Raw genomic sequence first — 13,903 nt, forward strand, 5'->3', positions numbered from 1 at the left:
TTACTGAAGCTATGAACTCGGTAAGCACTATAAAAACTCGGTAAACACTATGAAGCCCGATTTACGCTGATAATCACCAACTTGATAGAAATTGCTCGGTGCAAACTGAATGATGTTCTTGGAACTCGATAGCAACTGTAGAACTTGGTAGAGCCTGAATTACTTGGTTAACACTATTAATAAGCTCGGTAACTGCTAACCATCTGAATAAGTGTGTGTCACTAATAAACAAACCTGACTGTAATGTCAACAGATATCATGCAATCTGGGAAGATTAGCAATTTCCATGGTCTTTGATATGGCTTCGATCCTTACTGCATCTACATACGCTAATTGTACAAATTTGGAATTTGTTGCTAGAGAATTTAACAAGTGTTTTGTCGAGGATTTATATAAGACAAACTTGTTCATTGTGTGCGAACCAAAGTCTTCATAATCTACATCAGCATTGATCCTAATTGTATATTCCGAGCTTACCCTTTCAACTGCGATGAGATTACCGAATTCATCAATAAGTTGGCATCCCATTTGTTCCAAATCACAAGTAACACCTATTTCAATTGCTTGACAATCTCCAAGTGTTGTCTGCAACTAATTTTTGATTAGCTTCCTCAATGTTTCCTCTTTGTAACCAATAAGTCCTTGAAATCTGAAGAACATTTCACATGACAGAAGAATGTCACGTGAGACCAAGGCATCTAGATCAAATCTTGTCATTTCATCCCAATCATTGAGGATTTCCTTCAAATTATCCGCTTCTCGAGTCAAAGAAGAGATCAAGTTTTGCTCTATTTCATTTATCTCTTTGACGCGCCTAAGAACTGCAAATGTCTTTGTGATAGCTCTAACTCCTTCAGAGATGATTTCTCCTGTCCAAGACTTAGCGGCTTCAATCAGCTTTCTCTCCTTGGATGTCTAAGACATAACAACACTCTGAGAAGATTGTTGCCAAATGACCTCATTCAAGCGAGAAACCTCTTGTTTCAGTTGATTTTTCTTCTCCCACAGCTCATGATTGCTTTTTGATACATTAGCCAATGCATCTTGAGAATCCTGTAAACAACTCAGACATGATTGTTTCCCGATTTCACCTTTAGTAAACTTGTAATCAGAACAAGTAAGTTCTTCTACAGGTTTGTCCACCAAGGGCTCAGCAACTTCAACAAATTTGGTTTTATCTGAATCAACCAAAATCATTGAAACAATTTTATCTTTCAAAGAATTGGATTTGGTCTTCTTAACAGGAAGATTATCCAACGGTACAACCACTTTTCTTCTCTTTGTCGTTATTCTGCTCAACCATGTAGACAAACTAAAACTTTCATCTGCAGAAGCAGGTACAGTGGAGACCATTGGCATTGATCCAAATTGTATTTCCATAGTGACTGAGCAAGATTCAGTCTACACAGTTGAAGGCATAGGAGCATGCTGAGAAGACTCCGACATGAAAAGCTCAAAACCCATCAAAGATGTATCAAGTTGGGAAACTTGACCGCTTGTAAGAGTTGGAAAATCCTCAAACACATTTGCTAAATGCTCATATTGTTCATTTGCAGGAATGAGAGTAGCTGAAGAAATAGGAAGGGCCATTGTATTGACTTCCGAGACTGGAATAGAAATGAAAACAGTGGAGAATGAATCCATATCATCATCTACTTCATCTAGAAAAGGTGCTTCATGCATAGATGGTGCACAAGTTTCTACAGGTTTTAAGGGAGATATGATCATGACATCCCCTTCTTCATTTGTATCTTCTTTATTTGATTCTGTCTCCAGTTCCTCTTTTGATTCTTCCTCTGACTCTCGAACTGGTTCAGAGATCTGAGGTGACTTAGAGTCTTTTCCACCCTTTAATTTGAATTTGAGAGAACCCTTAGCATCAGAAGATGAGGCACCATCTTTCCCTGTAATCTCTAGCTATGACTTCCTACCAAGAGGGCCAAAGCTTCCACAATCCAAGCCCATCTTAGGATTTACTCTTTTTAGGCTTTTATTTTTCAGCCATTTTGTCGGTATTTACCAAAATGGATTGAAATTTATCCATGATAGATGTACCTTCCTTCTGTTGCCACTGAATAGGAAAAGGGCACTTCTTATCAAAGTCGGCTTGATGAAACTCCGGATCAAGCATGTTGTCGTCATCTTCAACTTGAAAATCTGAAGGGATCTCCAACATTTTGAGATCGATTATCTGTTGCAAGGTTAATCCACAATAATCCATCTTCATTATGTCAAGCTCTATTCTCATATCAATCCAAATGTTCTCGATGCGATGAACATGCGTGTAAGCTCTTTCATTTGAGAATTCATTTCTCAGTAATCAAAGTCGAATCTGGCTTTGAACTTCTTCAAGGCAATCAACTGCAACTCTACTTCCATGTTCTTTGCTTTGGGCACAAAATTGATTGAATAGTTGCCAATCGCCAAGGATTTGGTTGATGACGACAGTCTCCAATGTAATCATTGTTCAACCAGTGTTTCATGTTCGAATGATCCTCTCTGGTCAAAAGACTTCTTTTTCTGAAGATAAGTTTGAAGAACCCAAAGTACCACCTTTTAATGATTTCATTTTGCAGTCCTCTGATGATAAATTCAGCATCCATTTTCGCCTCATCATGTTGTTGCCTCTGGTGAGCCTGATGCAACCACCCAAACCAAAATGTTGAACTACGCCAAAGTAATACCGAAACCAAGCCAATGAATAGCATGCTGATCACTTTGCACATCCATGAGTTGTCTAACTAGCTCCATCATATGCATATCACTAGCATATGCAGTGAATGAAGATGAAATGAACGGAATGAGGAATGAAGTATTATGAAGGTGGAAAATGGAAGATGGAATGAAATGAAAATGTTGGAAGGTGGAACACATGAAAAAGCATGCGAATGAAGATTGTTGATTTCAAACGTGACTTAGGGTTTTCAAGACATTATTGCATGAAAAATGAGTACATGTAAGTGCAACATGTAATGGAAGATGAAAGTGAGATAAGATGTAAATGCAAATGGAAGATACATTTTACATGCAAGTGCGAATGAAGGATGAGGTGCAAAGTGTGGAAACATGTATTTGTTCATGAAGGCACTAATGCATATGGAGAGATGGAAATGGAAAATGGAAGAGGGATAATGAACTTTATATTCATCTTTGGTGAAAAGGTGAAGTCAAAGTACATGGAAGATGAAAATGACATCTTTATAACCTTTCAAAAAGTGACTTATAGTCAAAATCCGGATTTTGAGATGCTATTACACGTAAGGCTTTCGTCTTATCATGTCATGCAAGTGGATGCGAAAAGCGAGATGAGTATGAAAGGAAGCGGAAAATGGGATTACATGCATGTGCGTATGGTGAATGAGATGGAAAACATGTAATTGCATTTGTCGGATGAGATACGAAGTGTTGTGACATGGAAGATTGAAGTGAAATGTGATGGTGCTTTCGCATGAAGTGAAACAACAAGTTCTTGGGAAAGAACTTGTAACTTCTCCAAAGTGGAAAAACCTAGCAAGCAAGCACAAAGCACAAAAACTCAAAAGAAAAGCGTACCTTTGGAAAGTGACTCAAACATGTCAAGATGCAAAGCACTTCAACACACATTCGAATTTGGAAATTGGGAAAAAATCAAAAACATGAAAATGAACAATTTCTTCATTTTTAAAGAAAAAATGCACTTTCCATGGCATTGATTTCAACAAGTAGCAATCATCAAGCAATAATGTGCATAAAATCAGCAAGATAAGCACAAATTAAATAGCAAAAAAGAATAAGTCCACTTACATGAATATTAAGTGCCAAATTTGAAGGAAAAAGATGCTCCAGTGTTGAAAATTTCTTCAAAAACACTTTTTCCAACTTTACAAAGTCGAATGGGAGAAGGCAGCAAACAAGGCATTTTGGATGGAAGATGCCAAAACATGCCCTATTAATGCTCCAAGATCCAACGTTTTTAGTTACATAAGCTTATGGGACGTTTTTGTAAAAAATGTTTTTTACCAAGGAGTGAGATCAAAACATTTTGGTGTTTAAACACCAAAACAAGCACCAAGATGTAATGTAAACACCAAAAGAGATCAAATCGGTTCCTCTTCGAACAAAAACGTGCTCTAAAAATAATGCATTTTGAAGTTTTTTTCAACAACGTGCTCTAGGATAGAGCTTAGAAAAATGATTTTCAGCAAAATGAATCCATTTTTTATGCTAGAAAATCCATTGCCAAGCAAAAACGACCCTATTGGAGAAGATCTCATGCAAAACTATCAAGAAAATCTCTCACAATCTCCAAAATCGGGTTCTTGGAGGCCCAATACATGTGTTCTTCCAAAATTGGACTTCTTAGAGGTAAATGCATGAAAATGGTTAAAATCGAACCTTTTAGTGCCCATAACATGTTTTAAAATATGCACGAGTCATAAATCGAACCTTCTATGATGGATTACATATTTTAAAAACTTCCCACAAGGCAAATTGGACCCTTTATGACGGATTACATATTTTAAAAACTTCCCACAAGGCAAATCGGACCTTTTGAAAGGCAGGACACATTTTAAAACATGCACTTGGTTAAAGTCGGACCTTTTGGGGAGGACTGCATATTTTAAGTGAAATCTCATGTTTTTGATACAATGGCACATAAAAATCACTTTTTGATGTAATGACACCAAAAAGGTCCACTTTTGATAGTCTTATGCTTTTAAGTTGAACTTTATATGCAGTGACATGTAAAATGTCCACTTTTGATGGATTTTGCATGTAATAGCATATAAAATGTCCACTTTTGATAACTTAAAGTCTTTTAATAAACATATATCAATTTAATTTCATAAAAATGTTACTTTAATGAGACATAAACCATATTTATATATCATATTAAAAATATAACACATAAATATCATTTAAAAAGTAACATTTAAATGAACATTTGATTTAAATATCAAAAATTAAACCGAAACAATTTGACTTGTTGTGGAAATTATCTCCTACTTATGAAACTATATAGTTTATATAGTGACTTTAAGTGAAAAGTCAAAAAACAACTCAACTTAAAATTATAACATAAAGTGCACTATAGTTACTTTAAGTGAAAAATTTAATCATTAAGTAACTTAAAAATATAAAGTGAATTTAAGTTATATTTTTCAAAAAGTGAATGTCAAATTAAAAATATAACATGATATTTTTAATTCGTGTTGTTGCATCAAAAGGGTCCACTTTTGAGGCACTAAAATGACCATAATTGTTAATAACAACTTTGATTACGCTCTAGATTAGACCATATCGAAGGGGAAACTGAAAGCCATGACATGAGCAAAACCAAAAGACTAAAAACCAACAAACGCAAGCTCAAAAGCAAAGAAAAGGACGATGAAGGGCTCAAAAATCAAACAAAGGCTCGACAATAAGCAAAACAAAAAAGACTTGACAAAAGCCTTCAATAAAACAATTCGATATACGAATTGGAGTCGATTGATCAATCAACATTGAGCAATTGAATATCAAATTAAACTTAGAGATACGCAAAACTAGCTTGAAAAAGTTTTGTGTTATTACCAACATTTTGTGGTGACAAAATGCAAGACAACAAAACAGTCGTCCCTTGATTGTCATCAACTTGATGCCAAGTGTAACAACTCTAACCTAGTAGAGATAAGAAGATATTCGTTGACAATTACTCTTTAGAGACCATGAATGACATGCAAGCTTCACACCTTGAAGGAATTTTTCGACCAGGATGAACTAATTTTATCAAATACATGTCCTATCATGTTGAACTTTCAGTGTGTATGTTATGTTTGCTATATCCTACATTTGTTGTCTACTCATCTCCTATGTGTCAACAAGTATATGAGATGCTCTGTATTCTATCCCCAATACTCCTCTTTTCATAAATGCAAGACAACAAGACAGTCGTTCCTTGATTGTCATCAACCTAATGCCAAGTGTAACAACTCTAACCTGGCAAAGATAAGAACATGTGCGCTGACAGTTACTCTTTAGAGACCATGAATGACACACAAGCTTCACAACTTGAAGGAATTTTTCAACCAGGATGAACTAATTTTATCAAATACATGTCCTATCATGTTGAACTTTCAGTGTGTATGTTATGTTTGCTATATCCTACATTTGTTGTCTACTCTGTCTCCTATGTGTCGACAAGTATATGAGATGCTCTGTATTCCATCCCCATACTACTCTTTTCATCTCTATTTCCACTATTTCCATACTTTACTTCTCCACCTTACTCCCTTATCATGCTTCTTCCAAATACTTTTAACGCTGCCTTTTGACTTCCATAGGTTTTAATTGTGTTTAATCTGTAAACGTTGCTCCATATATCCTTTTGCTCATTCTAACTCAGATTATCTTATCCAGGGATATCATTTTACATGGAGTATGAACTGATCGCATTCATATCACAGCAATATCATTTAGTATTTGAATGACTCAAATCACTATTGAGCGAAGAAATGTTGCCTCATCACCCAGTCCGCAGGCAATTGAAGAGTTGGTAATGTCAGCCCACAAACTTTTGTGACAAAGATCACATATCTCTCCAAGTGTCGATGGATTCATTATATATCATTGGGGCTCTATATTATTTTAACTTCGAACGGTCCCTCTATCCTTATGGACTGTATGTGAGCTACAAAACTATGGATTTGGATATCGCATATCCACAAGTTTCCCATACTCTACGACCATTTACTTTTGGCAATAATACTTTTCCCTTACGCATTTGGGCAAATGCAGAGAATTTGGGGAAACAATGCCCTGGAATTCAGCCTTGAGAGATGGCTTAACAAAGATGACATATTTCAGCCCCAATCTTTATTTAAATTCACAACGTTCAAGTGTATATCTAATACCATGCATCCTCGCTAAACAAGGTTTGATTAAAGGATTTGATGTGTGCCAACTGTACCTCTTCACTGGTTGCCTAAGGAATGTTTGTGATCGAGTTGACTATTGCACATCCTCTCGGCTCATTGACGAATGATGTGTTCTTCTATTTTTTACCACAGAATCACAAACATTGATCTATTGATCAAATAATAGGAGACATTGCATTTATATGTTTCATCGAGATGTATTCCTTTAGTTTATCTAACAATAATTTATCTAACTTCTTTAACTTCAATTACTAATATTCTTTTATTTTCTTACATTTACAGTTTGGCTCTGATACCATGTTGAGTTACAAGGATCGCTTCTGCAAATGTAATAACATTGTCATTGTATTGATGTGTTCCAAATGCAGATCTAAATGACTTATAAAATATGAGAGGAGACATGTCTCTATGGTTAATCATCATTAAATAATATATTAACAATGACATATGTATAACTATATATATATATATATATAATAAGATAAGATAAAATTATTAATGTCCAACAAAAGACCACAAAAGGTCTATGGGACTAAGAGTTCACAATCAGACAACTGATAACAGCAAGAGCACCAAACGGTGTCCGAGAAAAGCAAACAACAAGAACCAAGAAGAGAGAGGCCAAGGAAAGACTAGGAGTCTTTTCTTAGTGAAAAGAAATCAGTCATAGAAGGATAAGACTATGGGCAAAGAGGAGCCCTAAACAGTCTCTGTGTACTCGTGGAAGAGTGTTGGTGATGCAAGAAACTGCTGCGGGTTCTAACAAATCTAGAATGGTCAGTAGATCTAGTAGAACTAGTATATATAGAAGTAGATATAAGAGTATATTCTAAATGATGATTTACCAATAACCATATTTATTTTTATCTCTAGGTCAATTCAATCCAACTGAAGCTACAACCTTAACATCCGGTGCTAACTAAACGTCCCATTTCACCAATGTGAGTGCCACATGAAAAAGTCACCTTGTAAACCCCAGACTCTTAGAGGATGTCATTGCGGTCCTTAAGAAAAGGAATACAATTGCTCAGTAAAGAGGGGGATTTAAAGGCACAACGAATGCCTTTCTTGGAGAGGATTTTGGATAACTTGTGAGATATCCCTTCGATGTATGGTAAGGAAACAAAAGAACGATCAACACAAAGAATATGAGGATGAACAAGATGGGAAAGGAAACACAAACAAGTTTGGTTAAGTGGTCTAGAGATTCACTTGGAAGAATAACCATTCAACTTGAAGATGTGACAAAGATGGTCAAGCTCCTCATTAATATGGTCTTCATCACAAATATGATAAGCTCTCAAGGCTAGGATCTTAAGAACCCCAACTTTTTGGGCAGGGTGGTGATGCGATGAGGAGTGAAATTTCTATATTTTGAATTACTACCGTTTAACTGAAATTTCATGTGATGCAGAACTAAGATCTCACCAAAGACCAAACTAAAAGTGGGACTAGTACATAGACCACAGAGGCATCTTGCCTTGCCATGACCTTGTAATATAAACCTTGGAGAAGTTCAATTTCTTTTGAGTCAGCTTCTTTTCAGGAGAGGTGGTGTGGTCTGACTATACCTGACTATTACTGGGAGTGCCAAATTTCCAATCAAGAAGTCCCTCTTATGTGAAATCTAGTGATAGATCAAGAAAAACAGTTGATTTGCATTCGTCTCTTCTGTCTACTCTTGTGTCTTGTTGAATTTGATCTATGTAACTTCGGCTTCACACCTCTTGATTAGATGAAGTAAATTGTAATTGTGTTAAAAAGCAAAAGAGTTTGACATGACAATTTATGTTATGTAAGCCCAAATAAACAACGCAACTAAGCAAATAAAACTGATCCAAAAGACACAGCAAAATATTTTACATTAAGGGTAATGCAAATGATTACACCAAAAACTATTTTAACTCTTCAATAACCTAACAATCTGTGATCAAACTTCTGATAACCATTTTCATGGTATATCATGCACCAATTACATACACATTTGATTTGGTAATTTGTTAATGTAAGGGAAAATAGAAACCCAGAAAAGAAAAAGAAAAACAATGATCTTACAGTGCAGCAAGTATCTTTAGATTTGCCTTAAATTACAGTTTAACCTAAGATCAATTCTATGTATTACATTGTGAACTCCTCAAGAATTTCCACAACAGCAAGCTTGAACTGGCCCTAGAAAGAAATCAATATTAGATGATTCAGTATAAATCTAAGTTAATCTGATCATTTGTTGATGTAAGGCCAAAAGAACAAGGGGGTAGCTTGATAAGAAGAATAAGGGCCATGATCCTCAGGATGCAGCTAAGTCCTTAAATTTTATCTTAACAGTACATCATCCTAAAAGCACTGCAAATAATTAAACTACAAATTCCTGAGATTTTGTTCAACAAATAACAGCCTGTATAGGAGCTAGGTATAGATTTTCAATATATGGTTTGCTATAATTAAAAGTTTAATTTGGCCATTTGTTGATGTAAGGCCAAGAAGATAGCCTAACAAGAAATATTATTGAAGTAAAACAGTGACTATAAGGATGTAGCATATCTCTTCTATTACACCTTAATTTGGATAGCTCAGACCACTCTGTAAAACTTACACTGCAAAGTTTTTATGTGTTTCCAACATAGCAATCTGTGTGCAATCTAGCAGGTGAGCTTTTGAATTCAATGTAACTGCAAGCATGTGATTTACACTCTGTAAGACTCAAGAGTGTTTCAAACATGGCGATCTGTATGCAAGCTAGTGGGTGAACTTTTGAATTCAATCTACTGCGAAAATAGCTTGGTGATTTGTTGATGTAAGGACAAAAAGAGGATTAAAGAAAATGAACAAAATGTGAAGTTAAATTGACCTTAATCCCAAATTAAACAAAGGTCACAACAAATAAATTATAAATATGATGCACATTCATTGAATATTTCGTTAGCATAACGTGATCATTTTTTGATGCAAGGTCAAGAATATAACCTTTAAGAAAAACGAAAAAAACAATGATCCAAATGATGCAGAGAATTTCTGAAAACCACCCTTAATTCTTCAGTCATCTAAGACTTGTGAGCTGAATTATGCTGCAAATTCTCAAATATTTTCATTCGTTACAGTCTACCACAGGTAACTGGTGATAGAATTTTCAACACTAATTCATTTAGTTGAATCATAGTTTTTATGCGGCAGCTTGTTAAAGCCAAGTAGATAATCTAAGGATGCAGAATTTTTTTTAAAATACGTGATGCTGGGCATCCTGCAAATTCCAGAAATATTTCCAATACATAACAGCCAACTTAACCAGGCTTAAATTTTTTGATTCTAGATAACTTACAGTGATTGAAAGATTATTGTTACTTTGTAATGCTACATTTGAAAGTCTGCTGAAAAAAATAAAAACAACAAACCTAAAAAATGGAGCAAACATATTTAATCCAACTTAATTATAGATTAATATTGGAGCACTGTAAAGAAAAATGCTGTAAATCATAAAAGTTTCCCATGGCACGATAGGCTGCAGAGTTAGTCCTAAATATTTCGAGATATACTGCAATTGAAACTTTCAATAAAAATCTTTAGACCCATCTTAATTCTATTTTAACCTGGGAGCACTGCAAAGAATGATCCTAAAAATTCCTAAAAAATTTATATACAAGTTGCAAAATCTTGCTAAAGTTTTGAAAGCAGAAAGCTCGTATTTATTGCAAACTTCAAATAACTTTCAACCTACTTCATTATGTATCGAACAAGGAGCATAACAGTCTTGAGAAATAATAGTAAATTTTAGGATTTAACTCATTGCAACTCTGAGATTTAAATTGGCTCGTAATACAAAGAAAACAGCCTGATTTAACAAAAGATCTTAAAAGAGCAACAAATTTCTTTAAATTCACCTAATTTCTAGATTACTCTAATAACATTGGAAAAAAACGAATGCAAATTTCTGAGTTTTTTCCATAATAAGTTCATAGATCTAGTCTAAATTATTTGATATTAGTCTAGTAATTTATATTCTAAGCTTTAAAATTCCCCCGTGATGCCCAGCCATCGCCCGATCAGAAAAAACAAATGATGCTAAAAATGCAGCAAATATTTTTAAATCCATCTTAATTCAAGTCTAACCTAAGAATACTCCAAAGAATAATGCTGCGAATTCCTAAACTTATTCCATACGCTATGTTCGAGCTAATGCCAATCAAAAATACTGTTAAGGGAAAAAAAAAAAAAAAAAAACCTCAAAATGCAGCAAATATCTTCAGAATGATCTTATTTCAGATTAGCCTCGGAAAACTGTTCCTGAACGTTTTCCACAATCCTGGTTTTTTAATGCTAAATAACTCAGTGCAATTGCAAGCTTTAAATTGGCATGTAGTTCCAAATAAAAAGCATGACGAGATACATAACAACAATTGTCCTAAAAATACGGCAAGTATCAAAAAAATCTATTTTACTTACAGCTTAACCTACGAGCACTGTAAAGAATGATGCTACAAATTCTTAAAAGCAAAACAAAGCATGCTACAAGGAGGAAACAGCCAACAAGTTGTCAAGAGAACAGGAATCATACATGACACGAGTCCAACAGAACATAGCAAAGAAACAGGACCGACTACCTCTATATATCAAAAGAAAATTAGATTCTACTTTTCATATCTTTCCATGAAACTTCACTCTAGATTGACCAAAAGCGCTACAAAGAATGTCGGGGAGCAAACTCTACAACTCCTCAAGTTTTCTCACAGCCTTGAAATGGTCCTAAGAATACAGCAAACGTATTTAAATTCAACTTAATTCTACGTTAATTCTCGAACATTTCCATAAACATTACAGTCTGCCGCTACTGTAGCTTAATACTTGAATATTAATTAAAGTTAACCTTAGAGCAAACGGCTATTGAGAGTCATGAGCCTCAAATTTTAAGCAAGTGGCAATAGAGAACTAACCTTGAAATTGTGTGAAGACAACAATGCCGACGCTAAACGTGGAAGCACGGCAGCTAATTGGTTCACAATTAGGTTAAGGAACGTGGGGAGAATCGATCCTGAGACGTGGTATTTATAACTGGTTAAATTCTACAGAATTGTGCGGGGTTATCTTTCGCGCGTTTATTTTAACGCGTTGATCACACGGCGTCGATTCTTTTGTGGACTTGTTTTCTCTCCGTTGGTATGTTGGACCTCCATTTCCTCAAAATGGCGAGTCAATGCCTGTATGCCTCTATCGTACCTATCGTCTCCTCTGTTTCGCTTTGGATGGAAAAGAAATTTGTAATTTACTTCGGATGAATTGAATTGAATTATGTTTTAATGAATGGACAGAGATTAAAGTAAGGACGAAATATTGAATTTCGATACTAATTTAATGTTTGGAAACAACGATTGACTTGGTTAGGTGGCATCGTCTCGTGAAGTCCCGATTGGAAATGAACTCTGTATCCAATGAAGTGTACGGACTGATAGTGAATGTTGCTACATCTCCTTGAAATATTTTAATAATAGAATTTGACATTTAAGAAAAATAAAGTGGCAACGGAATTGAACAAGTGTCACATAGTGGCATGTATTTGCCTAAAGTTCTAATAGTTGAAAGTTAAAAATTTAATAGTTAAAAAGCAATAATTGTGCTGATAATAGTTAATAGTATTTAATCTAATTAACATTTCATATTAATGTAATGTTATTATTATAATATAAATTATTTTATATGTTTTATTGTTAGTTATAATATGTTTTATTGTCAGTTATAATAGTATTGTTTGTTATAATAGTAAAAATATTAATAGAGTAGTAAGACTCAAAATACCAAGTAAAATAAATTGATGATTTTAGAAATTAAAAATTAGAGATAAACATTAAAATTAAAATTAAAAATTAAAAATTGAAATAGGAAGAATTTTAATTATTATTGAATTTAAACTTTATCAGGAAAATGCTAGAAAAGAATTCGTAGCTCTAAGGTAGAAAAATCAAATATGAAATTTATCATATGTTATTATATTGGTTTTAAACTTTAATAAATATTTCATTCGAAAATTTTGGGTAGTGGTTTCTGCAAATCCGCTCCTATAAGACCCAAACTATATGAGCCAATCAAATTGTAAGAAAATAATTTTCATAATTTTCAAAGTTAAAAATCATACCTTTAAACATTACAAAACTCAAAACTTAAACTTGAAAGTAGAAATACTTGCATTTGATTGGTTGAAATAAAAAAAGAATAATCACTAGTTATAGATAACTAATTACAATAGTATATTGCCTACGGCAAATACAATAAGCATTTGTTTGTTGTTTTCAATTGTTTATCTTCTTTATTTATTTGTATATTTGAAATATATTTTTAAAAGATTTACATAAGATGGGTTTTCAATTTTTAATTTTGAAGCAGTCAAAAAAGGGAGTTGTCCTTCAACTACAAGTAGTTAGAGTGGTCGAGCTACACATTAGGAATTACAACAAAAAAATATCAACAACAAATAAACAATGCACTAACAATAATTGCCCCCCTTAATATCAAAAACCTCTCCTAGAAGGTAATGGAAATTAACCTTAACAAAATCACATCTCACTCTCTACTAACCCTATTCAAGGAACAAAACATGGAGTAAGTATAGTAACGTATCTACACATGTCTTACAAGTAGTAATAAACATAAAAGTCAAAGGCTAGTCATATAGAGATTAGTCCAGAGATTACTAATCAAACTAGAAAAAGTGTCACACGGGACAAAGTCATTAAAGAGATCCATGAGGATCCGCCAAAGCCTATTGAAACTGAGAAACAAAAACCTAGAACTATAGAGAGCCTGAATATTGGGAGCACCAAACCACAAAATGCCTAATGAATATATGAGCAAGCTCATTGCTAATTGTTCTTTCCCTCCTCCCTCAGCTTGAACAACATCAATCTCATTCAATCATTTGTAAGGAATTTAAACAACTCCTTGGTGGCATCTCCACCAATGTCCTCATTGTTCTCCTTGTTTTTTGCACAAGGCATGGAGTTGTAGCTGAATAATGTATGACT

The 13,903-nt window shown here is 34.2% G+C and overlaps 1 protein-coding gene across 9 annotated transcripts in view; it reads right to left on the reverse strand.

Moving 5' to 3' along the window:
- LOC149537698 (inorganic pyrophosphatase TTM1-like) overlaps window positions 1–11,905 on the reverse strand; it is a 187,103-nt gene extending 175,198 nt beyond the window's left edge. For 2 of the 9 annotated variants that reach the window (XM_089799071.1, XM_089799066.1), the window contains exons 1-2: window positions 11,822–11,905; window positions 11,113–11,193 (exon numbers count right to left, since the gene is read on the reverse strand). The gene's annotated coding sequence lies outside the window, so the exon portion shown is untranslated. Of the gene's footprint in view, window positions 1–9,860; window positions 9,962–11,112; window positions 11,194–11,445; window positions 11,634–11,821 lie in introns of those variants that run through there. The other 7 variants (XM_089799069.1, XM_089799064.1, XM_089799070.1 and 4 more) reach the window with 5 other exon arrangements.
- Between the last annotated feature and the right edge of the window lie 1,998 nt (window positions 11,906–13,903).

Source organism: Cupressus sempervirens, chromosome 9 (genome assembly GCF_028749045.1).
Source record: "Cupressus sempervirens isolate cs-2001-9-10 chromosome 9, ASM2874904v1, whole genome shotgun sequence".
NCBI lineage: Eukaryota > Viridiplantae > Streptophyta > Pinopsida > Cupressales > Cupressaceae > Cupressus > Cupressus sempervirens.